This window comes from Herpailurus yagouaroundi, unplaced genomic scaffold (genome assembly GCF_014898765.1).
Source record: "Herpailurus yagouaroundi ecotype Mexico unplaced genomic scaffold, PumYag 165, whole genome shotgun sequence".
In the NCBI taxonomy this organism is placed as follows: domain Eukaryota; kingdom Metazoa; phylum Chordata; class Mammalia; order Carnivora; family Felidae; genus Herpailurus; species Herpailurus yagouaroundi.
Window position 1 is genome coordinate 34,400,762 of NW_024412406.1, and position 26,733 is coordinate 34,427,494.

The window sequence follows — 26,733 nt, forward strand, 5'->3', positions numbered from 1 at the left end:
CTGCATGGGGCTCCATGCTGACAGTGGGGCCTACTTGGGATTCTCTCTCTCTCTCTCTCTCTCTCTCTCTCTCTCTCCCCCTCCCTCCCTCTCTCTCTCTCTTTCTCTCCCTCCCTCTCTCCCTCCCTCCCTCCCTCTCAGTCCCTCCTGGCTCATGCACTCTGTCTCTTTCTCAAAATAAATAAATAAACTTAAAAAAAAAAAGAAGTGTTAAAGGAAATTCTGAGTGTAAAGAAAAGGCCCTAAGTATAAGAAAATTATAAAAGACAGAAATTTCACATGTAAAAGCAAACATATAGTAAAGGTAGTAAATTAGTCACTTATAAAACCAGGATGCAGGGGCGCCTGGGTGGCTCAGTCAGTTGAGCGACCGACTTCAGCTCAGGTCATGATTTCAGGGTTTGTGAGTTCGAGCTCCGCTGATAGCACAGAGCCTGAAACCTGCTTCGGATTCTGTGTCTCCCTCTCTCTCTGCCCCTCCCCAACTCATGCCCTGTCTCTGCCTCAGAAATAAACATCAAAAAAAAATTAAAAAAAATAAACAAATAAAGCCAGGATGCAGCAGAAAACAGAAAAATAGTCAATCATATCTACAAAAATTAGATACACAAAAAGATTTAAAATATTAAGGGGAAAGTAAATTTCCCCAGATTTTAGAATGTGTTCAAACTTAAGCAACCATTAACCTAATATACATATTGTATAGGAACACAATGGTAACCATAAATAAAAAATAAAACAAATAAAAACCTTTAGTAAATAAGCAAAAGAGAAAGGAAGCTAAGCATAACACTAAAAAAAGAAGCCATCAAACCACAAAAAAAGAAAGCAAAAGAAGGAACAAAGAAATACAAAAATAACCCGAAAACAGCTAACAAAATATGGCAATAAGTGCATACCTATCAATAATTACTCTGAATGTAAATGGACTAGATGTTCCAATCAAAAGACACAGAGCAACTGAATACATAAAAAAAACAAGATCCATCTACATACTGACGACAAGAGACTCACTTCAGACCTAAAGACACATACGACTAAAAGTGAAGGGATGGAAAAACATACCAGGCAAATGGAGACAGAAAAAAAAAAAAAAAAAGCTGAGTTGCAATACTTGTATCAGACAAAACAGACTTGAAAACAAAGTCCAGGGGTGCCTGGGTGGCTGAGTTGGTTAAGTGAGCAACTTTGGCTCAAGTCATGATCTCACGGTTTGTGAGTATGAGCCCTGCATCAGGCTCTCTGCTGTCAGCACAGAGCCTGCTTTGGATCCTCTGTCTCCCTTTCTCTCTGACCCTCCCTGTTCGTACTCACTCTCTCAAAACTAAGTAAACATTAAAAAAAAAAAAGTCTTCATAGGAAGAGCCATATAAGGACACTACATAATGACATAGGGATCAATCCAACAAGAGGATATAACAATTATAAATATCTATGCATCCAACATAGAAACACCTAAATATGTAAAGCAAATATTAACAAAGGGAGAAAATTACAGTAATACAATAATAGTAGGGGATTTAAACATGCTACTTACATCAATAAATAGATCATCCAGACAGAAAATCAATAAGGAAACAATGGCTTTGAACAACACATTAGACCAGATGAACCTAAAAGATATATAGAGAACATTCCATCCAAACAGTAGAATACACGTTGTTTTCAAGTGTACAAAGAACACTCATTCTCCAGAATACATCACATCACTCCACAAAACAGGTCAAAATATTCAAGAAGACTGAAATTATAACAAGTATGTTTTCTGACCGCAATGGTATAAAACTAGAAATAAATCACAAGAAAAACTTGGAAACAACAAAATATAGACAGGCAAAACAACATGCAACTTAACAACTAACAGGTCAGCCAAGAAATAATTAGAAATTTTTTAAAAAGTACATGGTGACAAACGAAAATGAAAATGCAATGGACCAAATCTTTGGAACACAAAAGCAGTTCTAAGAGGGAAGTTTATAGTGATAGCGGCCTACCTCAAGAAAAAAGAAAAATCACAATAGACTAGCCCTCCACCTAAAGGAGCCAGAAGAACAAACAAGGCCCAAAGCTAGTAGAAGGGAGGAAATAATTAAGATTAGAACAGAAATAAATTAAATAGACACTAAAAACCCAATAATAGAAAATATCAATAAAATCAAGAGCTACTTCTATGCAAAGATAAACAAAATTAATAAACCTTTAGTCAGATTCATCAAGAAAAGAATGAGACAAGACTCAAATAAATAAAATCAGAAATCAAGTAGGAGAAATAACAACCAACACCACAGAGATACAAAGGATTATAAAAGAATATTATGAAAATGTATATACCAAAAAAGTGGACAAACTGGAAAAAAATGGATAAATTCATAAAAACATAACAATCCTCAAAAACTGAATCAGGAAGGGGCACCTGGGTGGCTCAGTTGATTAAGTGTCTAACTTCAGCTCAGGTCATGTTTTATCTCATGGATCGTGGGTTCAAGCCCCATGTTGGGCTTTGTGCTGACAGCTCATAGCCTGGACCCTGTTTTGGATTCCGTGTGTGTGTGTGTGTGTGTGTGTCTCTCTCTCTCTCTCTCTCTCTCTCTCTGTTTCTCCCTTACTTGTGCCCTCTCTTTCTCTCAAATGAATAAACTTAAAAAAAAAAAAAAAACTGAATTGGGAAGAAATAGAAAATTTAAACAGACTAATTATTAGTAATAAAATTGGATTAGTAATAATTAAAAAAAAAATTGTCAACAAAGTCCAGGACCAGGTGATTTCACAGGTGAATTCTACCAAACAAAAAGAGGAGAAAAAACTTTTCAGATTCATTCTAAAAGGCCAGCATTACCCTGATGCCAAATTAAACAAACACACTATGAAACAAGAAAACTACAGGTTGTTACCTCTGATAATCATAAATACAAAAATCCTCAACAATATATTAGCAAACCAAATTCAACAATACATTAAAAAAATCATTCACTATGATCAAATGAGATTTATCCAGGGATGTAAGGGGGGGGTCAATATTTGCAATTCAATCAATGTCACATTAATGAGAAAGGATTAAAAACAGAAGATCATCGACATAGATGCAGAAAAAGCATTTGACAAAATATAATGCCCATTCATGATAAAAACTCTCAAAAAAGTAGGTAAAGAAGGGACATACCACAACACAATAAAGGCCCATATACAATAATGGCTAACATCATACTCAATGGTAAAAATTTAAAGCTTTTCCCCTAAGTCAGGAACAAGACAAGGATGTTAACTCTTATCACTTTTATTCAACATAGTACTGTAAGTAGTTGCAACAATCAGAAGAAAAAAAAAAAACAAAATGCATGCAAATTGATAAGAAAGAAGTAAAACTGCCAATATTTGCAAAAGACATGATACTACATACAAGAAAACATTAGACTGTACAAAAAAACTGTGAGAACTGATAAATGAATTTAATAATGTTGTAGAATACAAAATTAATACCCATGAATCTGATGTATTTCTATATGCTAGTAACAAAGTAGCAAAAAGAGACATTAAGAAAACAATCCCATTTACGATTGCACCAAAAGAATAAAACGCACAGGAACAAATTTGACCAAGGAGGTGGAAGACCTATCCTTTTAAAACTATATGACACTGATGAAAGGAATTGAAGACAACACAAACAAATGGAAAGGTGTACCACATTCAAAGACTGGAAGAAATATTGTTAAAATGTCCATACTATGCAAAGCAACAACAGATTCAATGCAATCACTATCAAATTAGTAATAGTTTTTTTTCACAAACTACAACAAACAATCCTAAAATTTGTATGGAAACACAAAAGATCCCTAATAGCCAAAGCAATCTTAAAAAAAAGAACAAGGCTGGAGAAGAAGGCTTGTATTAGATTCCAAGATACACTACAAAGATGCAGTAATCCAAACAATGTGGGACTAGTACAAAAACAGACATATAAGTCAATGGAACAGATAGATAGCCCAGAGATAAACCCAAACCTACAAGTACAATTAATCCAGGACAAAGGAGGCAAGAATATATAAAATGGGGAAAAGACAAGCTCTTGAACAAATGGTGCTGGAAAAACTGGTCAGCTACAGGTAAATCAATTAAACTGGACCACTTTCTTATACCATACAGAAAAAAGAAACTCAAAATGTACTAAAGACCTAAATGTGAGACATGAAAACATAAAAATCCTAGAAGAAAAAGTAGACAGTAGTTTTTCTGACATTGACCTTAGCAACATTTTTCTAGATAAGTCTCTTGAGGCCAGGAAATAAAAGCAGAAATAAACTATTGAGACTACACCAAAATAAAAAGCTTTTGCACAGTAAAGGCAACCATCAACAAAGCCAAAAGGCACCCCAGGAAATGGGAGAAAATATGTGCAAATGATATATTCACTAAAGAGTTAATATTCAAAATATATAAAGAACTTACACAACTCAATACCAAATAAAACAAACAATCCACTTAAAAAAATGGTCAGAAGACTTTAATAGACACATTTCCAAAGAAGACATACAGATGGCCAACAGGCACATAAAAGAATACAAAAATGCTGACTCAAGGGAGCACATGCACCTGAACCCAAGTATATCAAAGAATTTTAAATGTTTTCAAATCCAAGTATTCTAAAAAAGATTAACAAAATAGAATATTTATCTCAGCAATTACCTTAACTATGAAAAAAATTATGAAAGAACCTTCCATAGTAATATTACAACTTTTTGTGCCACTGTGCTACTGTGCATACTTTTATAAGATATTTATATTTTAAAGTATTTATCTAAATGTGTCATAATTCTCCATATATATCTCCAAATGAGTATATAAAACATAATGAGAAATCAAAAAGCAAACAAAAATTTCAAGTTCACTAAACTTTTAAAAATACTTATCAAAACAACTATTGCTACATTCTATGTCTGTTAAATGAAAAAAAGAAAGAAAATTATTTTCACTGACACTTCCAACCTAGAAGAATAGGGCTGATCTATGGTGCTTTCTGGTCTTACCCACATACTTTCAGGGATTTCCTTTGTTGAGGGCACTGAATGGGTTAAGATTTAATGAAATTTGGAGTTGAATACATTAGTGGATCTAGTTTATTTTAAAAGTCATAATATTCTATATAAAAATAAGTATACAGAAATCACTCCCTAACTATATAAAATCCTCCTCCTCATGCAAAATTTTGGTATGGATAATAGACTTCTCTAATATCCAGTTGATCAAAGTAGCCCAAAATGAAAGGACCACTGCCTTTGGGCAAACATACAGAACATTCTTTCCCCAAAATGTTCAATCGGTTAGTACCTATTTACCTTTCACTTGGATCCAAAGCCTCATTCTCTGGAATGCCTTTCTAGTCACTCTCAATCTATTGAAGTGCTTTCTTTGCTCAACTTTTCTACATCTCTCCTTTGACTATAAATCCCCTAACAATCATCTGTGTATTATTCATTTCTAAATAATACTTATTGGTATAATAAAAATGCCAAATAAGATATGTAACAGACATAGATGGATAACAGGATAAAAAAATACACAAACAAGGAGAGGTTACAGAAAAATACTTATGATGTGTCTGATACCCTAAGGTATAGGTTCATTCACAGTCCTGTCTCTATTCTCACTGGTTCTACTCTAAGGAAATAATTAACAAGAAAAGAGATAAGCACACATATATATATACACATACACATACATACACACACACACACACACACACACACACACACACACACACACCTCTATGCAGACATCTTTAATAGTGAAAAATGGAAAATTCAGTCCAACAAATATTAATTTAACAATTATTTATTAAGTACCTTGGGGCTAGGAATAAAGTACTGAATAAAAATGGACAAATTCCCCACTCTTATGAAATTGATTACTCTAGGGGAAAAATATATTATACAAATAATTTCTTAATTATAGTGAGAGAATAATGCTTAAGTTAAAAATGGCTTATTAATGTACAACAAGTATTTAGAATAAGCCAAAAACTGAACTTGAGACACTTGGTCATATCATCCCTCCAGAACTTCCAGCCATGTAAGACAATGCCCCAAATATATGCATTCACTAGTCAAGCCCCATGTCCCCTTTTGTGATACAAACTGTTCATCCAGTTGGAAAGTAAAGAATGAAGGCATAACAAAATTTTAACCATCACTAAAAACGACACACATGAAAATGGGAAAAAAACCCACAAAATTATACCACAACTAGATTATAATTATGCAAAGACTACATTTATTCATGGATAAAAATTAAAACAACAGTAAAAGAATATAAATACTTATGTTACACTCAAGAGGTATTGAAATTAAACTTTTTTTGTTTTGTTTTATTTTTTTTTAATTTTTTTTTCAACGTTTTTATTTATTTTTGGGACGGAGACAGAGCATGAACGGGAGAGGGGCAGAGAGAGAGGGAGACACAGAATCGGAAACAGGCTCCAGGCTCCGAGCCATCAGCCCAGAGCCTGACGCGGGGCTCAAACTCACGGACCGCGAGATCGTGACCTGGCTGAAGTCGGACGCTCAACCGACTGCGCCACCCAGGCGCCCCTGTTTTGTTTTAAATAAAACCAGTGGGTTGCTTGTATCACCCCTTTAAATAGATCCTAAAAATGGTAAAGAATACCTATTTTGTGGTTGTTTAAATAAATATCCATTTTCATAGGCCTCAGTATTAGATCTAATGATCTTCAGATGAATGAGAAAAATGTGGAAATCATTGAGAAAAATAAAAGCTAACTTCATAAAAAGTATTATGGATAATTGTCACCTTCAAATATTGGTTTTTCTCTGGCTAAAATCATAGAAACATCATGGGTAAATTAATTATCGACAGACATGGTTTATCAGTTCCCAATAAGACCATGACCAGTTAGTTCTTGATTAAAAAAAAGATAAGTTAATGCTAAATAGGATCATGGTAAATAAGCTCTTGATAGGAATATGGTAAATTAGACACAAGAAGTAATCTTATCAAAGCACAATCTGAAATATTTTTGGTTTCTTTTTTATTTTATTAAAAAAAATTTTTTTTAATGTTTTTATTTATTTTTGAGACAGAGAGAAACAGAGCATGAGCAGGGGAGGGGCAGAGAGAGGGGGAGACACAGAATCTGAAGCAGGCTCCAGGCTCTGAGCTGTCAGCACAGAGCCCGACGTGGGGCTCAAACTCACAGAGTGCGAGATCATGACCTGAGCTGAAGTCGGACGCTCAACCAACTGAGCCACCCAGGCACCCCTCTTTTTTATTTAAAAAAAAAAGGGGAAGTGGGAACCTGGGTGGCTCTGTTGGTTGAGCGTCCAACTTCAGCTCAGGTCATGACCTCATAGTTCGTGGGTTCAAGCCCCTCTGTGCTGACAGCTCAGAGTCTGGAGTCTGATTTGGATTCTGTCTCCCTCTATCTCTGCCCCTCCCCCACTCACGCTCTGTCTCTCTCTAGCTCTCTCTCAAAACTAAATAAACATAAAAAAAAATTTTTTTAAAAAGGGGGTAGTAATGGGGCGCCTGGGTGGCCAGTCATTTGAACGTTAGACTTCGGCTCAGGTCATGATCTTGCAGTTCCTTAGTTTGAGCCCCGCATGGGGCTCTGTGCTGACAGCTCAGTGCCTGGAGCGTGCTTCGTATTCTGTGTCCCCCTCTCTCTCCGCCCCACCCCTGCTTGTGCTCTGTCTCTCTCAGTCTTTCAAACATGAATAAACATAAAAAAAAAAAAAATTTAAAAAGGGGGGTAGTAGTAACAAAATTTCTAAAGTTCTAAAATATAATCCCATGATATTATGTCAAATATTAATTATGAGTGGTAAATCTCCTACAAAATGTTTAAAATAGAAATAAACAAAATACTACATTTGAAATTATTTTAGCATCTGTGTTAAATCTGTAAGTCTATTGCAGGTTGTAATTATTAATATCCTATAATAGTTCCTTTTCTCCATAGTCCAGGACCCCTCACAGGCACTCACACTGAGATAAGGTTCACAGATCTAGTTAAGAAAATTTTTACTTCCGAGGGGCTCCTGGGTGGCTCAGTGGGTTAAGTGTCTGACTTTGGCTCAGGTCATGATCTCACAGCTTGAGGATTCGAGTGTCACATCCGGCTCTGTGCTGACAGTAAGGCGCCTGGAGTCTGGAGCCTGTTTCAGATTCTGTGTCTCCCTCTCTCTCTGCCCCTCCCCCTCTTACGTTCTGTCTCTCTCTGTCTCTCTCTCAAAAATAAATAAATATTTAAGAAAATTTTTACTTCCTCATAGTGAACAAATCACCCACGAAGGTTCACTCTTCCTTCAAAGTAATACTTTTATGTAAAGTAGAACAATTCAAGCTCAACTGATTTTATTAGTTCTGTCCTTTACAAACATTCCCTATTCTCAGTTGGCTACAATTTAGGTTAAAAGCATGCCAATGCTGATATCCCACCAACAACTTGGATCATATCTATTAAATGTACCCTTAAGCAGTGTTACCCTTAGGATACAGGGAGGCCATGGGAAAATAATTTTTATCTGTCTGAATAAATAATCTGATTTTTAAAAATCCATGGGCTCATGGGAGCTATAGCGATTCATCAATGAAGTTTTAAAATATTGGGTGGAAATACTTATTGCTTATTTATTGTCTAATCATATCCATGAATATTCTTTATTCGTCTAAACACCATCTCTGTGTTCTTCATTATCATGTTCCTTCATTATTATATGCTATTCCTGATTAATTTTGTAACACCCACACAAGAAAAAGGTAACAATACTGTTGTTACTCAGGATGCCATGACTCTTAGGACATGTTAGCATTAAAACAACATACATCTGTTGAGTTCCTTAATACCATTTATTTAATGTTGGTTACATCATTACTAAGGACACTGTTATCTTTCCTTATAATGTCTATGAACACTAATTTCCATTGTCTCTGTCAAAGTTTGTGAGATTTTTGTTTATTGGAAAATCTCAAGTCTTAACTAAATATACAAGAATGTATGAATGAGAACTTGCTTTCTGGTCATGTTAAATTTACTAACAGTAAACAGGATTTCATAGCACAAAAGTAGAACACATCTTCTAACCACGTCCGCTCTTAAACTCTTCACACCATTACTAGAATGTGACCTCTTTCAGTGTGGATGGTCTGCCTCTCACACATCACCACCAGGAGGAGGACATGGGTCTACTCACCCACAGGAGGGGTATGGGACAAGAGGACAGAAATTGAAAGGCTAATTCTAAAATACTTACAGAAATGTAAGAAACCTACGATAGCCAAAACAATCTTAAAAAAAACAAACAAACAAAAACACAAACTGAAGAACTCTTAACTTCCCAATTTCAAAACCTACCACAAACTATGGAATGAGCATAAAGATGCACATACATATGCACATACAGAATGGAATACAGAACCTAGAAATAAACCTCAAAATAAGGCTATACATGTATGGTAACCTGATTTCTAACAAGTGTGCTATAATATTTAAATGGGTAAAGAATAGTCTTTTAAGCACACGATGCTGGGGCAACTGTATATCCACATGCAAAAGAATAAATTTGGACCTACCTAACACCACCTGAAAAATCAACTCAAAATGGACCACACATTTAAGAGCTAACCCAGGGGTACCTGGGTGGCTCAGTCAGTTGAGCATCCAACTCTTGATTTTGGCTCAGGTCGTGATCTCACGGTTGTTGGATCGAGCCCCACAATGCTGAGTGAGCATGGAGTCTGCTTGGGATTCTCCCCCTCTCCTCTCTTTGCCTTCCCTCCCAAATAAGTGAACTTCAAAAAAAAAGAGCTAAACTCCAAAACCCTTAGAAGAAAATATAGATTAAATATTCATGACCATATATTACACAACGGTTTCTTACATATAACACAAAAAACACAACCACCAAAGAAAAATAGATAAAATAAACTGTTTAAAATAAAAACATCTGTGCAGCAAAATACAGTACCAAAAAGTAAAAAGACAACTGTAGCATATGGGAGAAAATATTTCCAATCACATATCTGGTAAAGCTTATTTATATACACAATATATTCAGAACTCACACAGTTCAACACTAAAACCACAAATAAGCCAAGTGAAAAGTGAGTGAAAGATGTGAATAGACATATCTCCAAAACAGACATACAAGTAGTCAAAAAGTATATGTAAAACAATAAGCTAAACATCATTAGCCATTAGAGAATTATAAATCAAAACCAAAATGAGGTAACACTTTACACCCACCAGGAGGGCTGTTTACAAAAACAAACAAACAAACAAACAACTTGGAAAGTGGGGAATAGCTGCTTGGTCAAGGATGTGGAGAAACCAGAACATTCATAAATTGCTACTGAGAAGGCAACATGGTGCAGCCACTCCAGAAAGCAATCTGATGGCTCTAAAAAAGGTTAAACATAGAGTAACCACATGAATCAGCAATTCCACTTCTACAGAACATAAAACAGATGGTCATAGAAAAACTGGTACCTGAATTACAGAGAAGCAGCATTCCTAACAACCAAAAAAGTAGAAAAAATCCACATGTAGATCAACTGAAAAATAGAATTTTTTTTAAAAAAAAAGTGGTACATCTATACAATGGAGTATTCTTCAGCCACAAAAAGAATGAAGTACTAATACCTGCTACAACATAGATGAACCTTGAAAGTATGCTTAATGAAAGACCACATACTTTATAATTCCATTTACATGAAAATTTTAGAATAGACAAATCCATGGAGACTGAGTGTAGATTAGAGTTCTGCAAATAAAGAAAGGGAAGAATGGGGATTGACTAGTAATGAGTATAGGGTTTATTTCTCAGCTGACAAAAATGTTCTAGAATTAGAAAGTAGTGATAGTTCCACAACCTTACCTGATAAATGTAACTAAACACTTCTGAATTGTACATTTTAAAAAGGAATTTTTTGGGGCGCCTGGGTGGCGCAGTCGGTTAAGCGTCCGACTTCAGCCAGGTCACGATCTCGCCGTCTGTGAGTTCGAGCCCCGCGTCAGGCTCTGGGCTGATGGCTCAGAGCCTGGAGCCTGTTTCCGATGCTGTGTCTCCCTCTCTCTCTGCCCCTGCCCCGTTCATGCTCTGTCTCTCTCTGTCCCAAAAATAAATAAACGTTGAAAAAAAAAATTAAAAAAAAAAAAAAAAAAGGAATTTTTTGTTGTTGTTGTTGGAATTATATTTCAATATTTTAAATGCAAAGGTAGGTATGATGAAAATGTCTCATCAAATGAAAACTATCACTGAAGATAAACTATAAAGTACAACCAAATACAAATCCTATAGCTGAAGGGCACCTGGGTGGCTCAGTTGGTTAAGCATCTGACTCTTGATTTTGGCTCAGGTCATGATCTAACAGTTGTGAGATTGAGCCCCACAAGTGTGGAAACCACTCTGGATTTTCTCTTTTTCTGCCCCTCCCCTGCTCATGCATGCTCTCTCTCTCAAAATAATAAATAAACACACACAGAAAGAAAGAAAGAAAGAAAGAAAGAAAGAAAGAAAGAAATACTATAGCTGAAAAACACAATAACTAAAATGAAAAATTCACCAGAAGGGCTTAACAGTAGAAATACGCTGGAAAAAGAATTGATGAACTTGAATAATATAGATTATGCAATATAAAGAACAGATTTAAAAAATGAAAATAAACAGTCTGAAAACTATGGACTCTTTTAAATGCATCAGCATATCTGTAATGGGAGTACAAAGAGAGAAAAGAGATGAAGGAATAGGAAATATTTAATAATATTTAATACAAAATATAAACCTAGGAAGCTCCAGAAATCCCAACAGGATAAATACAAAGACATACACATCCAGATGCATCATACTAAAAATGGTGAAAGAGAAAGAAAAAAATCCTAAAAACAATAAAAGAATCACTATCATATCAAGTGAACCCTCATATGATTAAGAGCTGACTTTTCATCAGAAACAAAGAAGACCAGAAGGAAGAGTGATGACACACTAAAAGTGCTAAATTAAAAACAAAAACAAAAAACAAAAAAACTATCAACCAAAATTTTCATATACAGTGTAGCTACCAAATAAAGGGAAAATAAAATATTTTCAGATAAAAATAAACTGATCAATGGTAGCAGACTCACATTACAAGATATGTTAATAGAAGATATTTAGGCTGAAAGCAAGCGACCTCAGAACACACACAAACCCACATGAAAAAATATTGTCAACGAAAGTAATTTTTTAAAACTATAATGTTTATTCTTTCTTTTCACTGATTTGAAAACCAAATGCATAAAATAGTCTGTATATAATTGTACTGCTGCACCTGTAACATATAGAAATGTAACAGATGTTTCAATAATAAGAAGATGGTAGATACAAACAAGCTGTACTGAACCAAGGAAATGTTCACCACATGATAAGGTGATTCCATGGAAACAAATGAAGAGAACAATAAATGATAAGAGAGATCATATTACACTCTATAAATATATTCTTGCTCTCCTCTCCACTTCTATAAAATACATAAAACTACATTAATTCATAATTGGAAAAAGGTATTAATGGATTTGCAACATAGACAAATATATGTAACAATAACAGCACAACAAAGGGTGACAGGAAATAGAGCTATATGTATTTCTGTCTCACTGGAATAAAATTATTATATATCTGAAGGACATTCAGCTAAACTAATATATATATGGTAAACATTAGAGCAATCTCTGAGAATGTAAGAACACTTAGAGAAAAAAAAATCATTAAAGGAATTATGTTACAATAGAAAACATCACTTTCATGCAAAAAAAGAAATCAAGAAAAAAAACAGAGAAAGAATTTAAAAAAAAAAAACCTAGAACATAAAAAAAATAAAAAGTAAAAGAGTATAGGGGCTGCCAGGGAAGATGGTGGAGTAGGCTCACCTCGGCCCACAGATACAACTAGGGACTACTCACACCACTGTACATAACCCAGAAAACAACCCAAAGACTGGCAGAATAAACTCCACAACTAGATGTAGAGAAGAGGCCACATCAAAGAGGGTAAGAAGGGCAGAGACAAAGTGGGAAGCTAAATGAGCAGTCAGGACTGGGGCTGGGGGAACACCTGGGGCATGGAAAGAGAAAAGAAACAGACTCTCATATTGGGGTGCCCACAGGGGAAGACAAAACCCCATACCATTTGGATTTGAAGACCAGAGACATCGAATTTCATGAGTTCTTACAACCAGCGGGACTTAACACCTAGTCTTTATTTTTTTTCAACGTTTTTTTTTTTTTTTTTTAATTTTATTTTTGGGACAGAGAGAGACAGAGCATGAACGGGGGAGGGGCAGAGAGAGAGGGAGACACAGAATCGGAAACAGGCTCCAGGCTCCGAGCCATCAGCCCAGAGCCTGACGCGGGGCTCGAACTCACGGACCGCGAGATCGTGACCTGGCTGAAGTCGGACACTTAACTGACTGCGCCACCCAGGCGCCCCAACACCTAGTCTTTAAAAATCAGCCAGCTTGGCTCAGGGAGAACTAGGAGGACAAGAAGAAGCTGGGTCCCTGTCCTTAATTAGCATAACAAACAGTCCCCTGGAGATGTAGCCTAGAAGCAGCAGTTGGAAATGTGCCTGGGGCAAATGGAAGTGAGAGTTATTTACTAATCTCAGAGCCTGACCTGGAGGGGACAAAAATTGCTGGGAAATTCCTCCAGGAACAAAGGAACAGGTAGGTGCCACTTCTCTCCCCTACCCTCCAGTAGGCTTAAACATATGGTCACCTAAGGGACTTGCTACATAACTTGTCAGCACTACCACCCCACTCCCCCTTTTCCCCCCTACCAGAGCCCATACTGTGCTTACATCAATTTACCCCTCTGGACAGCTTCATTCTGGGCATGGCAGGCCCCCTCTTGCAAAGGAACAACAACATACAAAGTTTCCTAGCACTGCCAGCCAACCCAATGCCAACTGCCTCCACCTCACCCCCCACCCTCCCACTCTCAAGGTCTGTGCTTCCTGGGATCAACCCTCTCCAATATGCATTTGGTGAGAGCCTGTAGAGTGGTGCCACAGGCTGGCAGTATGCAAACAGCCCCTGCAGTGGCCAAAACAACTCTAAAGTGACTCCTGCCCTGGAGAGAAGGAAAGATAACCACACACCAGTCAGAAAAAGGCTCCAGCAGTGGGCTGGAGGCATACAAGTGGTCTGACTACAGGTCCTGCACACCAATCAATCAATCACAAGAAAAAAAATCTGGAAAGACCACAAATACGTGGAGGTCAAATAACATGCTACAAAATAATGAATGGGTGAACCAAGAAATCAAGAGGAAATAAAAAAATACATGGAGACAAAATGAAAACACAATGGACCAAAATCTTTGGGATGCAGAGAAGCTGTTCTGAGAGGGAAGTTTATAGCAATGTAGGCCTACCTCAAGAAGCAAAAAAAAGCTTGAGTAAACAAACTAACCTTACACATAAAGGAGCTACACAGAGAACAAACAAAACTCAAAACCAATAAAAGGAAGGAAATAATAAAGATTAAAATTGACATGAACAAAATAAAAACTAAAAAAAGAATAGAACAACTCAATGAAACCAGGAGCTGGTTCTTTGGAAAAATCAACAAAATTGATAAAACTGTAGCCAGACTCAAAAAAAAAAAAAAAAAAAGAAAAAAAAAAAAGAAAAGAAAAGAAAAGAAAGAAAGAAAGAAAGAAAAATAGAGGACTCAAGTAAAAATCAAAAGGAAACCGAGAAATAATTGGCACAATACAAAGGATTATAAGACACTATGATGCAAAGTATGCACCAAGAAATTGTACAATATGAATGAAATGGAAAAATTCCTAGAAACACATTACCTCCCAAAACTGAATCAGGAAGAAATAGGAAATTTGAACAGACCAATTACCAGCAATAAAACTGAAGAGTAATCAAAAACATCCAACAAACAAAAGTCCAGGAAAAGACGGTTTCACAGGTGAATTCAACCAAACATTTAAAGAAGAGTTTATATATATACTTCTCAAGCTATACCGAAATATAGAAGGGGGAGGAAAACTTCCAAATGCATTATAAGGTGGCTGCATTACCCTGATATCAAAACCACGTTAAGACACTATTAAAAAAGAAAACCACAGGCCATTATCTTTGATGAACATAGATGCAAAAATCCTCAACAAAATATTAGCAAACCAAATCCAACAATACTTTACAAAAAATCAGTCACTACAATCAAGTGGGATTTATTTACAGGAAACAAAGGCGATTCAATACTTGCAAATAAATCACTGTGATACATCACATCAAAGAGAAAGAGTAAGAACCAAATGATCATTCCAAGAGATGCAGAAAAAGTATTTGAAAAAATACAACATCCATTCATGACAAATACCCTCAAAGAAGTAGGGTTAGAGGGAACATACCTCAACATAATAAAGGCTTTACATGAAAAACCCACAGCAAACATACTCAGGGAAAAACTAAGAGCTTTGCCCCTAAGATCAGGAACAAGACAAGGATGTCTCCTCTCACCACTGTTATTTTTATCATACTACTGAAGTCCTAGCCACAGCAATCAGACAAGAAGAAACAAAAGGCATCCAAATTGGTAGGAAGAAGTAAAACTTTCACTATTTGCAGATGACATGATGCTCGATCTAGAAAACTTGAACAACTCCACCAAAAAAACTGCTACATTGATAAATGAATTTAGTAAAGTTGTAGGATACAAAATCAATGTACAAAAATCTGAAGCAATTGTATACAACAGTAAGGAAGCAGCACAAAGAGAAATTAAAAAAACAATCCCAATTATAATGCACCAAAAACAGTAATATACATAGGAATAAACCCAACTAAATGGAAATAAACTAATAAGGTAATAAGGAGAGGATGTAGCATGCAAACATAAACCAGAAGAAAGCTTTAGTGGTTGTAATAATATCAAACAAGAATAACTATTAAAAAATATTACTAGAGGGGCACCTCGGCGCTCAGTTGGGGTAGGCATCTGACTTTGGCTCAGGTAATGATCTCGCATTGGGTTCAGCTGGGAGCCTGAAGCCTGCTTCATTCAGATCCTGTGTCTCCCTCTCTTTATGCCCCTCCCCATTCATGCTCTGTCTCTCTCTCAAAAATAAGACATTAAAAAATAAATGAATATTACTAGAAATAGAGGTACATTTTATAATGATACAAAGTAGTTCATCAAGAAGATATAAAATTATAAACATTTTTGTACCAAACAACAAGGATCAAAATATATGAAGCAAAAAATGACAACTGAAAAGGGAAAATAGTACAATAATTGTTGGAGACTTAACTACTCTACTTTGAGTAATGGATTAGAAAACTTGGCACAAGATCAACAAGAAAACAGAAGAATTTAACAGCATTATAATATCTATACATCTATACAACTCTTTACACAAAAGCATCAGTATACACATTCTTTTCTTTTGCACAAAGAACATTCTCTAGGACAGACTATATATTAAGCACAAAACAAGGCTTGATAAAGGTAAAAGGACTGAAATCTATGTATGCTATTCAAACAAGAATGGAATAAAGTTAAAATACAATAACCACTAGAAATCTGGAAAAATTGCCAGTATAGAAAAAATAAACAACACAGTCCTAAATAACAAATGGTCAAAGAAAAGATGACAAGAGAAGGTAGAAAATCATTAGAAAGTAATCAAAATGAAGACACAACATACCAAAACATATAGGAATATAGCTAAAACAAGCCTTATCAGAATTAACCTAACCCAATAATCCAACAGAAATTATAGTTTCTAGCTAGAAATGTATTAAGAAAAAGAAGAAAATTAGAAGCAAGGAAGGAAGGAAAGAAGGAAGGAAGAAAGAAGAAAGTTCTCAAATCCATAACCTAACCTTTGACTTTAAGAGCATATGAAACCTAAACTAAGTAGAGAAAAAAACAGAGAAGATTAATACAAAAATTAATCAAATAGTGAAGACAAGAATACTACATGTCAGCAAAGATAAAAGTTGATTCTTGGGAAAGATGAATACAATTGACAAACCTTTAGCTAGACAGATGAAGAAAAAAAGAGAAAAAGGTCAAATTGCAAAAATAAGGAATGAAAGCTGAGATATCAATGCTGACCTTACAGAAATAGTTAAAAAGATATAGCATAAAGACATGAATGCAAACAAATTAGATAACTTTGAAAAAGACAAATTCCTAGGAAAACATGAACAACCAAAACTGAATCAAATGGAAATAAAAAAATTGGGATAGAACTGTAAGAAGTAAATAGATTGAATAAATAATTTTAAAACTTCCTAAAAAGAAAACCCTAGTATATCCTGTCTTCCCGGGTAAATTCTACCATTTACAGAAAATACCAATTCGTTACAAAGTCTTACAAAATTTTAAGAGAAACACTTCCAGTTGTGGGTTGGATTTTGTCTTGCAAAAATACATATACTGAAATCCCAACTCCCAGTACATCAAAATGTGACCTTAATTGGAAACAGAGCCATTGCAGATGCAATTAATCAAGTTAATATGAAGTTATTCTGGAATAAGGTAAGCTCATAACCCAATATGACTCATGTCATTATAAAACAAGGAAATTTGGACATACACCCACTGAGAGAAGGTCATATGAAGACTGGAATTTTCTGCCACAAGCCAATGAACTACCAGAAGCTTGGAGAGAGGATGGAAACAAATCTTCCACAGTACCTTCAAAGGGCTCTGCTGACACCTTGATCTTGGACTAACATCATATTTTGGATTACAAAACAAATCTATACTTTTAAAAAAGACTGAAATTATACCAAGCATTTTCTCAAACCACAATAGAATTACTAGAAATCTGTAACAGAAGAAAAAATAGAAAATTCATACATGTAGAAATTACATTTTTTAAAAATGTTTTATTTATTTTTGAGAGAGAGAGAGCACAAGCGGGGCAGGGGCAGAGAGAGAGACAGGGATAGAAGATCCAAAGTAGGCTTTGCACTGATAGCAGCAAGCCCAATGCAGGGCTCGAACTCACGAACCATGAGAACATGACCTGAGCTGAAGTCAGACACTCAACCGACTGAGCCACCTAGCCACCCCCGAAATTATACACTTTTAACCAACTTACATGTCAGAGAAGAAATCACAAGAAAATTAGAACACACATCAAGACAAATGAAAATAATAACACAACATACTGAAACTTGTAAGATTCGGTGAAAGATGTTTTCGTGGGAGATTTAGCACTGCAATGTCTGCATTTAAGAAAAAGAAGAATAGGGGCGCCTGGGTGGCGCAGTCGGTTGAGCGTTCGACTTCAACCAGGTCACGATCTCGCAGTCCGTGAGTTCGAGCCCCGCGTCAGGCTCTGGGCTGATGGCTCAGAGCCTGGAGCCTGTTTCCGATTCTGTGTCTCCCTCTCTCTCTCTGCCCCTCCCCCGTTCATGCTCTGTCTCTCTCTGTCCCAAAAATAAATAAACATTGAAAAAAAAAAAAAAAGAAAAAGAAGAATAAAGATGTGAAATAAATAATCTAACTTTGTATCTTAAGGAACTAGAAACAGAAGAGCACACTAAACCCAAGGTTAGCAGAAGGAAAAATAATAAAGATTACATTAGAGGAAATTAAAATAGAAAAAAAATAGAATTAATGACACCAAAAGTTGATTCTTTAGAAGATCATTAAAAATGACAAAATTTAGCTAGATCACCCTAAATAAATCAAATAAAGACAAAAAAGCAAATAAATCAGAAATGAAAATGGGAGAAGTACTACCAATCGCAAAGAAATAAAATGAATTATAAGAGAATACCATGAATCAGGACACCTGGTTAGCTCAGTCAGTAGAGCATCTGACTCTTGATTTCGCTTCAGGTCATGATCCCAGGGCCATGGGATAGAGCCCTGCATCAGGCTCTGTGCTGAGCATGAAACCTGCTTGGGATTCTATCTCTCCCTCTGCCCTTCCTTCTCCCCTACTTGCACTGTCTCTCCAAAAAAAAAAAAAAAAAAAAAAAAAACTTAAAAAAAAAAAATAAGAATACCACGAACAAGCTGTACACCAAGTTAGATAATCTATAAGAGATGGACAAATTCCTAGAAACATACACACCACCAAATGAAAACTGACTCAACAGAAAAATCTAAGCAGAATTATAACAAGTAGAAATTAAATCAATAATCAAAAAGTGCTCCTGTTAAGAAATGCAAGGCCTAGATGGCTTCACTGGTTATTATTTCTACCAAACACTTAAAGAAGAATTAACAACACCCATCCTTCTAAACCCCTTCAAAAAACAGAAAAGGAAGGAAAACTTCCTAACTTACTCTATAAGACCAGAATTACCCTGATACAAAGGCCATACAGAGACCCTATCACAGAAAAAGAAACCTACAGATTAATATCCCTTAAAAATAAATCCAGCACCATACTGAAAGAATATGCACCATGATCAAGTGAGATCCATCCCAGCAATCAAACAGTGGTATATATATGAAAAACAATTAATGTAATACACTACATCAATGGAATGAAGGGGGTAAAGTAACATGATCATTTCAATTAATGTAGAAAAAGCACTTTACAAAATCCAACACCCTTTCATGATTAAAAAGAATCTAGGAATACAAAGGAACTTCCTCAGGGTACCTGGGTGGCTCAGTTGGTTGAGCATCCGACTTCGGCTCAGGTCATGATCTCACGGTTCTTGAGTTTGAGCCCCACGTTGGGCTCTGTGCTGAAAGCTCAGAGCCTGAAGCATGCTTTGGGTCTGTGTCTCCCTCTCTCTTGGCCCCTCCCCTGCTCATACTCTGTCTCTCTCTATCTCTCAAAAAATGAATATATGTTAAAAAAAAAAAAGAAAGAAACTTCCTCATCCAGATACAGAATATTTATAAAAAGCTCAAAAGCAATATCATATCCAATAGAGAAAAACTGAAAGCTTTCCCCTTGGGTGAGGAATGAGGTAAAAATGACCACTTTGCTACTTCTACTCAATGTTGTACTGGATATTCTAACCAATGCAAACATGAAAAAAGAAATAAATGGCAAACAGAACAGAACTCTCTTATTTGCTGGTGGCATAATCTTGTATACAGAAAATCCTAAAAACCCATAAAAAAGGGCATCAGAAAGAATACATGAGAAATAAATTTAAACAACGAGGTAAAAGGCCTATATATACATTTGAAAATTAAAAAATATTGCTGGAGGGGTGCCTGAGTGACTCAGTTGGTTAGGCATTCGACTTTGGCTCAGGTCATGATCTTACAGTTGGTGTGCTGACAGCTCAGAGTCTACAGCCTGCGTTGGATTCTGTGTCTCCCTCTCTCTCAGCCCCTCCCCAGCTTGTGCGCACGGGCCCTCGCGCTCTCTCTCAAAAATAAACAAACATTAAAAAAAATTTAAAAAAACATTGCTGGAAAAAAATCAAGGAGATCTAAATAAATGTTAAGACACTCCATGTTCACGGATTGGATAATTTAATACTGTTAAAATGGCACTATTACCCAAAATGATATATACATTAAATGCAATCCCTAAAACTTCCAATAGCCTTTTTCACCTAAATGGGAAAGTTCTCAAATTCATATGGAATTGCTAGAGGCCCTGAATAACCAAAATAATATTGAAAAGAAGAACAAACTTAGAGGACTCATACTTCTCAATTTCAAAACTTACTATACAGGTACAAGTAATCAAAACATTCTGGTTCTGGCATAAGGATATACAGACTGTTTTATTGTTTTATTAAACAGAACTGAGAGTCCAAAAACAAACCAACACATCTATGCCAAATGATTTTATCAACAAGGGGTTCATGACTTTTCAGTGCAAGAAAAGTCTTTTCAACAATGAAAAGAATAGTCTTTTCAACAAATGGTGCTTGGACAGTAGGATTTTCACAGGGAAGAATGAGGGTGGATCCCTGCCTCACGCAACACACAAAAATTAACTCAAAATGGACCAATTACCTAACTATATGAGAAAAAACTATAAAACTCTTAGGGAAAAAACACAGCTGTAAATCTTCAAGACTGTGAATTTGGCAACAAATTCTTAGATATGACACCAAAAGCGTGAGCAACAGGAGAAAAAATAGATAAAAACTGGGCTTAAAATATTTTTTTTTTTTTTGCTTCTAAGAACGTTATCAAGAAAATAAAAAGGTTCTGAGTAACATCAGCATCATTGTGCCATGAGTCTTTCCCTTTGTCTCCCTCCTTCAATATACAACCAGTAGTATCTCCATAGACCAACAAAGGATCCTTGGCACAGCATGCCAGAATTGAGAGATCTATACACATGTGCATCTGAATATGGGTGGATTGGACCTGTGGAGGCAGCAGAACTTGGAGAATAGCAGAAGCAGCACCTGGTGACCCCAGTGATGCCAGGAATGGCAGTGCCTTTGACCCTGGTATCCCTAGCAGTGGTAGCTGGCCAGTGACTCCCTTATCCCCATGCCCATGACCCCAGCAACCCTGGAACTGGGACTGGGCCTGCAACCTTGAGACCCCAGCAGCACAAGAAATGAGAAGGGTGCTAGTGACCTTATGGCAGAGGGGATAGGGGTGGAAAACATGCTCCCAAATATAGCCAGAAGGCACACCAGGTAAGAGAAACAAAAACTTGTGCTATAGTGCCACCTGACTGCAGAAAAGCTTCTGACTGCCAACCTGTTAAATTGTTAAAAATTAAAGCAAAAACAAAACTTTACTTATATAAGAAAGGTGTTCACTACTTTTAGAGTGCCTGGATGGCTCAGTTGGTTAAGCATCCAACTCTTGGTTTCAGCTCAGGTCATGATCTCAGGGTTTGGAGGCTCAAGCCCTGCATCTGGCTCTGCACGAACAGCATGGAGCCTGCTTGGGATTCTCTCTCCCTCTCTCTGCATCTCCCCTGCTCACTTGCTCTCTCCCTCTCAAAATAAATATTTTTTTTAAAAGGTGTTCACTACTTCAAATGCACTGGGAGAGGCACATTTTATGAAACATAATGAAAAATCACAGCAATATGGTATCACAAACATAAAACACCAATTCCACAACAACCAAACACAAAGTCATGTAAGAATGGGATCTAATAGAAATTTCAGAATAGCTACAATGAAGAAATCAATAAACTACAAGAAAAGTCAGAAAGGCAATAACGGAACTCAAATGTCAATAAAATTAATAAACAGAAGTACTTTACCAAAGAGATTAAAACCCTATAAAAGAACCAAGAGAAATTCTTAAGATGAAGAACTCAATCAATGAGAAGAATGCATTAGAAAGCATTGGTAATAGAGCAGATGAGATGGAAAAGAGACTAAGCTCTCTGGAAGACAGGAATCTAGAAATGATTCAGGTAGAAGAAAGAGAACTAAAAATTTTTTTTTAATGAGGAAATCCTAGAAGAACTATCAGACTCCATTAGGAGAGCTAATTTAGAATAAAATGGGGGTGCCTAGGTGGCTCAGTTGGTTGAGCATCCAACTCTTGATTTTGGCTCAGGTCATGATCCCATAGTCATGGCATTGATCCCTGTGTCAGGCTCTATGCTGAGCACGTAGCCTGCTTAAGATCTCTCTTTCCCTCTTGCCTTCTCCACCATTTGTGCTCTCTCTCTCTAAAATTAAAAACAGAATAAAATGTATACTAGAAGGAGGAAGAGAGGCTATTTAAAAAAAAAAAAATTTAGTGTTCATTTTCAAGATAGAGAAAGAGAGAGAGAGAGAGAGAGAGAGAGAGAGAGAGCGAGCACTAGTGGGGGAGAGACAGACAGAGAGAAACAGAGAATTTGAAGCAGACTCCAGGCTCTGAGCTGTCAGCACAGAGCCGGACACGGGGTTTGAACCCATGAACTGCAAGATCATGACCTGAGCTAAAGTCGGTCGCCTAACCAACTGAGATACCCAGGCTCCCCAGAGAGGTTATTTTTAAAACAGTTGAAAATTTACTAAACCTGAGAAAATACAAGTAGAAATAAACAGTCCACAAAGCTAAAAGATCATCTTACTATCTCAATATAAGAGACCTTCTCCAAGACACATTATTATGAAACTGTAAAAAGTCAATAATAAACAAAGAATCTTAAAGGCAGCCAGGGGGAAAAAAATTAACCTACAAACGAACCCCCACTAGATTATGAGATTTCTCATCAGAAACTCTACAGGTCATGGGGTGCCTGGGTGGCTCCGTTGGTTGAGCGTCCAACTTCGGCTTAGGTCATGATCTTACGGTTTTTGAGTTCGAGCTCCATGTCAGGCTCTGTGCTGACAGCTCAGAGCCTGAAGCCTGCTTCGGATTCTGTGTCTCCCTCTCTCTCTGTCCCTCCCTGCTCACACTCTGTCTCTCAAAAATAAATATTAAATAATAATAATAAAAAAAATTAAAAAAGAAAAAAGAAAAAAAGAAACCCTAAAGGCCAGGAGAAAGTAGAGTGACATATTCCAAAGTATTGAAAAATAAAAACTGCCAGGCAAAAATACTCTATCCAGCAAAGTTATGCTTCAGATACGAAGGAGAAATGTAGGACTTCCCAGACAAAAACTGCAGAAGTTCACCACAATTAAATTTGCCTTACAAGAAATGCTGAAAGGAGCTTTTCACCTGAAATAAAAGACAAAGGATCCCCAAATTTGAGAAAGGTGATAAACAGACAGAACCAGAACATTTTAACTCTGTTTTAGAAAGGGCATTAAACAATTACAGCATACATGTTGAAGGGAAAACATTACTAACAATAATTATAGCTACTACATTTAGTAACAAATTCAAAAGCATAAAAAGGGATAATTTGTAGCAACAAAATTAAAAGAGGAGAATAAAAGTGATGTAATTTGTATAGAAAAATGAAGAGGGGTGTCTGGGTGGCTCAGTCAGTTAAGAAGCCGACTCTTAATTTCCGCTTAGGTCATGATCTCACAGTTCACTGGATCAAACCCTGCATCAGGCGCTGCACTGATAGCACAGAGTCTGCTTGGGATTCTTTCTCCTCTTCCTACCGCATGCCACCCCGCCCTTTCCCTGCTCATATGCACACTCGCTTGTTCCCTATTACTCTCTCTCAAAAATAAACATTAAAAAAAAAAATAAAAAGAAAGATAAATTGTCATCATCAGAAAAAGGATTATTTTACCTATGAGATATTTTATACAAACCTCATGGTAACCACAAAACAAATATCTAGAGCAAAGACACAAAATGTAAAAAAAGGGGATACTCTGAGAAATCAATCTTAGAAAACCACCAACTTAAAAGTAAACAGAAACACAAAGAAAAAGAAAGAATGAATATATGAAACAACCAAACACAAAACATAAAATGACAGCAGTAAGTTCTCATACATCAATAATTACCATAAGTGTAAATGGATTAAAGTCACCAATGAAAAGGCACTGAATAGTTGGATGGATTTAAAAAAGAAAAAAAAAAACAAAAAAACAAAAAAAAAAACAGCCCAAATATATGATGCCTTCAGGAGACTCATTTGAATTGAAAAGACAAACACTCAAAGTGAAGAGCTGAAAAATGGTACTCCAAGCAAATGATAACCAAAACAAAGTGGGTGTAGCCATATTTGTAACCATATTTATATCACATAAAATAGACTTCAAGCCAAAACGGTAACAAGAGACAAAGAATGACAGTATATAATAAATGGATCAATACATCAAGAAGATATAACAACCATTAATATATATGTTCCCAATGTGTAAGCACAAAAAATACTTAAGCAAATAAATACTAACAGGATCTTAAAAGAGAAATAGACAATACAATAATAGTAGGGGACTTCAAGACCCCACTATTGACCATGGATAGATCATCCAGAAAGAAAATCAAGGAAACACTGGAATTGAACCATATTTTAGAATAAATAGACTTAACAGACTCATGTAGAACATTCCACTCAACAGAGCAGAATACATATTCTTCTCACATGGAACATACTCCAGGATACATCAAATAATAAGCGACAAAACTAATCTTAGCAAATTTAAGAACACTGAAATCATACCAACTATCAGAGAAGATAGTTGTGGTCTTCTCTGACCACAAGGTATAAAATTAGAAATCAACCAGAAGAAAGTGAGTAGATCTTCAAATATGTGGAAACTAAACAGCACATTTCTAAACAACCAATGAGTCAAAGACGAAAGCAAAAAGGAAACAAAAAGTTATCTCAAAACAAATGAAAATTAAAATACAATGTATCAAATTTTGTGGGATCAGCAAAAGCAGTTCTGAGAGGAAATTTTATAGCAATAAACTCATATATCGGGTTGATGGGGGGTGGGAGGGAGGAGAGGGTGGGTGATGGGTATTGAGGAGGGCACCTTTTGGGATGAGCACTGGGTGTTGTATGGAAACCAATTTGACAATAAATTTCATATATAAAATAAAAAAAAAAACAACTCATATATTAAAAAATCAGATCTCAAATAAACAATCTAACTTTAAACATTAGGGAATTAAATAAAGAGCAACAAATTAAGCCCAAAGTTGGGAGAAGGAAATCATAAAAAATCAGAGCAGAAATAAATAAGACAGGGACCAGAAAAACAACAGAAAGGATCAATAAAATTAAAAGCTGATTTGCTTAAAATATAAATAACTGGCAAACCTTTAACTAGACTCAAATAAATAAAATTAGAAATGAAAGAGGAGACATTACAGTTGATATTACAAAATAAGAAAAAGAAATGGATAAAGTCTTACACTATTGTTCTTAACTGAAAGGCTACTTATGGCCAGTGACCTGCACCATCTCCTTTGGTGAGATAAGCAACTTTAATACAGTACTATTTTAATATGTGTTATATATTTATCATTTTGATATTAAACAACTAACATACTTTTACTTGAGACAAAAAATATAATCATCTCATTGACCCCAGTATATTATTTATTTTTTAAAGAAAGTCAGGAGCAACTGGAGTGCTAACAACTAAAACTGATGATTACGAAATAATGTTTTTCACCATTTATATAGATTAAGTACTAACCTTTAGAAATAAACCGATTGCCTTGTATCAGACTAAATGACCTGACATCAGAGAACTTTCTGAATGAAGCAGTACACATAGGATTTCATAAAAAGAACTTCAAAAAGTAGAATAATAATTTCAAATTCAGAAGGTGGCACTAGTGTTAATGAGTCTCCCATATATCACCAGTAATTGCCTCCACTCGTTCTACCCTGACTTCTTTGACACTTATTGTCAGCTCCAGCTTACTCCGCTCAGTAATTAGTTTCTCCAGCTGTCTGCTGAAGGGCTAGTTTTAAATTGTAGTCATAGCAGCAGAGCCCTGGAATCTCCTCTTTTAAACCATAACAGGCAGCCCTTTCCAGCCCTATCAGAAGGCAATACCTGAAAAACCTGGAATGTTTAGGAAAATAAAATCCATAGTGTGATTATTCTAAGGATAAACAGTCAGCTAAGTTAGTCTTTAATTTGGTGAACCTGGGACCAGTTCTTAAATTTATATTTAAATGCTGTACTACTGGAAAAGGGTTCATTCAGATGGAAAGCAAACACTTGCACTCTATTGTATAAAAGAAAGTGAGTGGATGTAGCTTAATTCTTTTGTGCAAAGATACAGAAATGGTCAAAAGAAGAGAGATAGTAAAGTCATTTGACCATCATCTTATTATCAACTTTAGTTCTACAAGAAGCTGCCTTTCTTCTCCTTGGATAACCTCTGAAATAGAGCTGAGAGCCATGGAAAGTTCAACAACCTAGAGGTCTCAGA

The 26,733-nt window shown here is 35.9% G+C and overlaps 1 protein-coding gene across 1 annotated transcript in view; it reads right to left on the reverse strand.

Moving 5' to 3' along the window:
• Positions 1-26,733, reverse strand: part of SPIDR (scaffold protein involved in DNA repair) — a 504,944-nt gene that overhangs the window by 391,226 nt on the left and 86,985 nt on the right. The window lies entirely within an intron of this gene.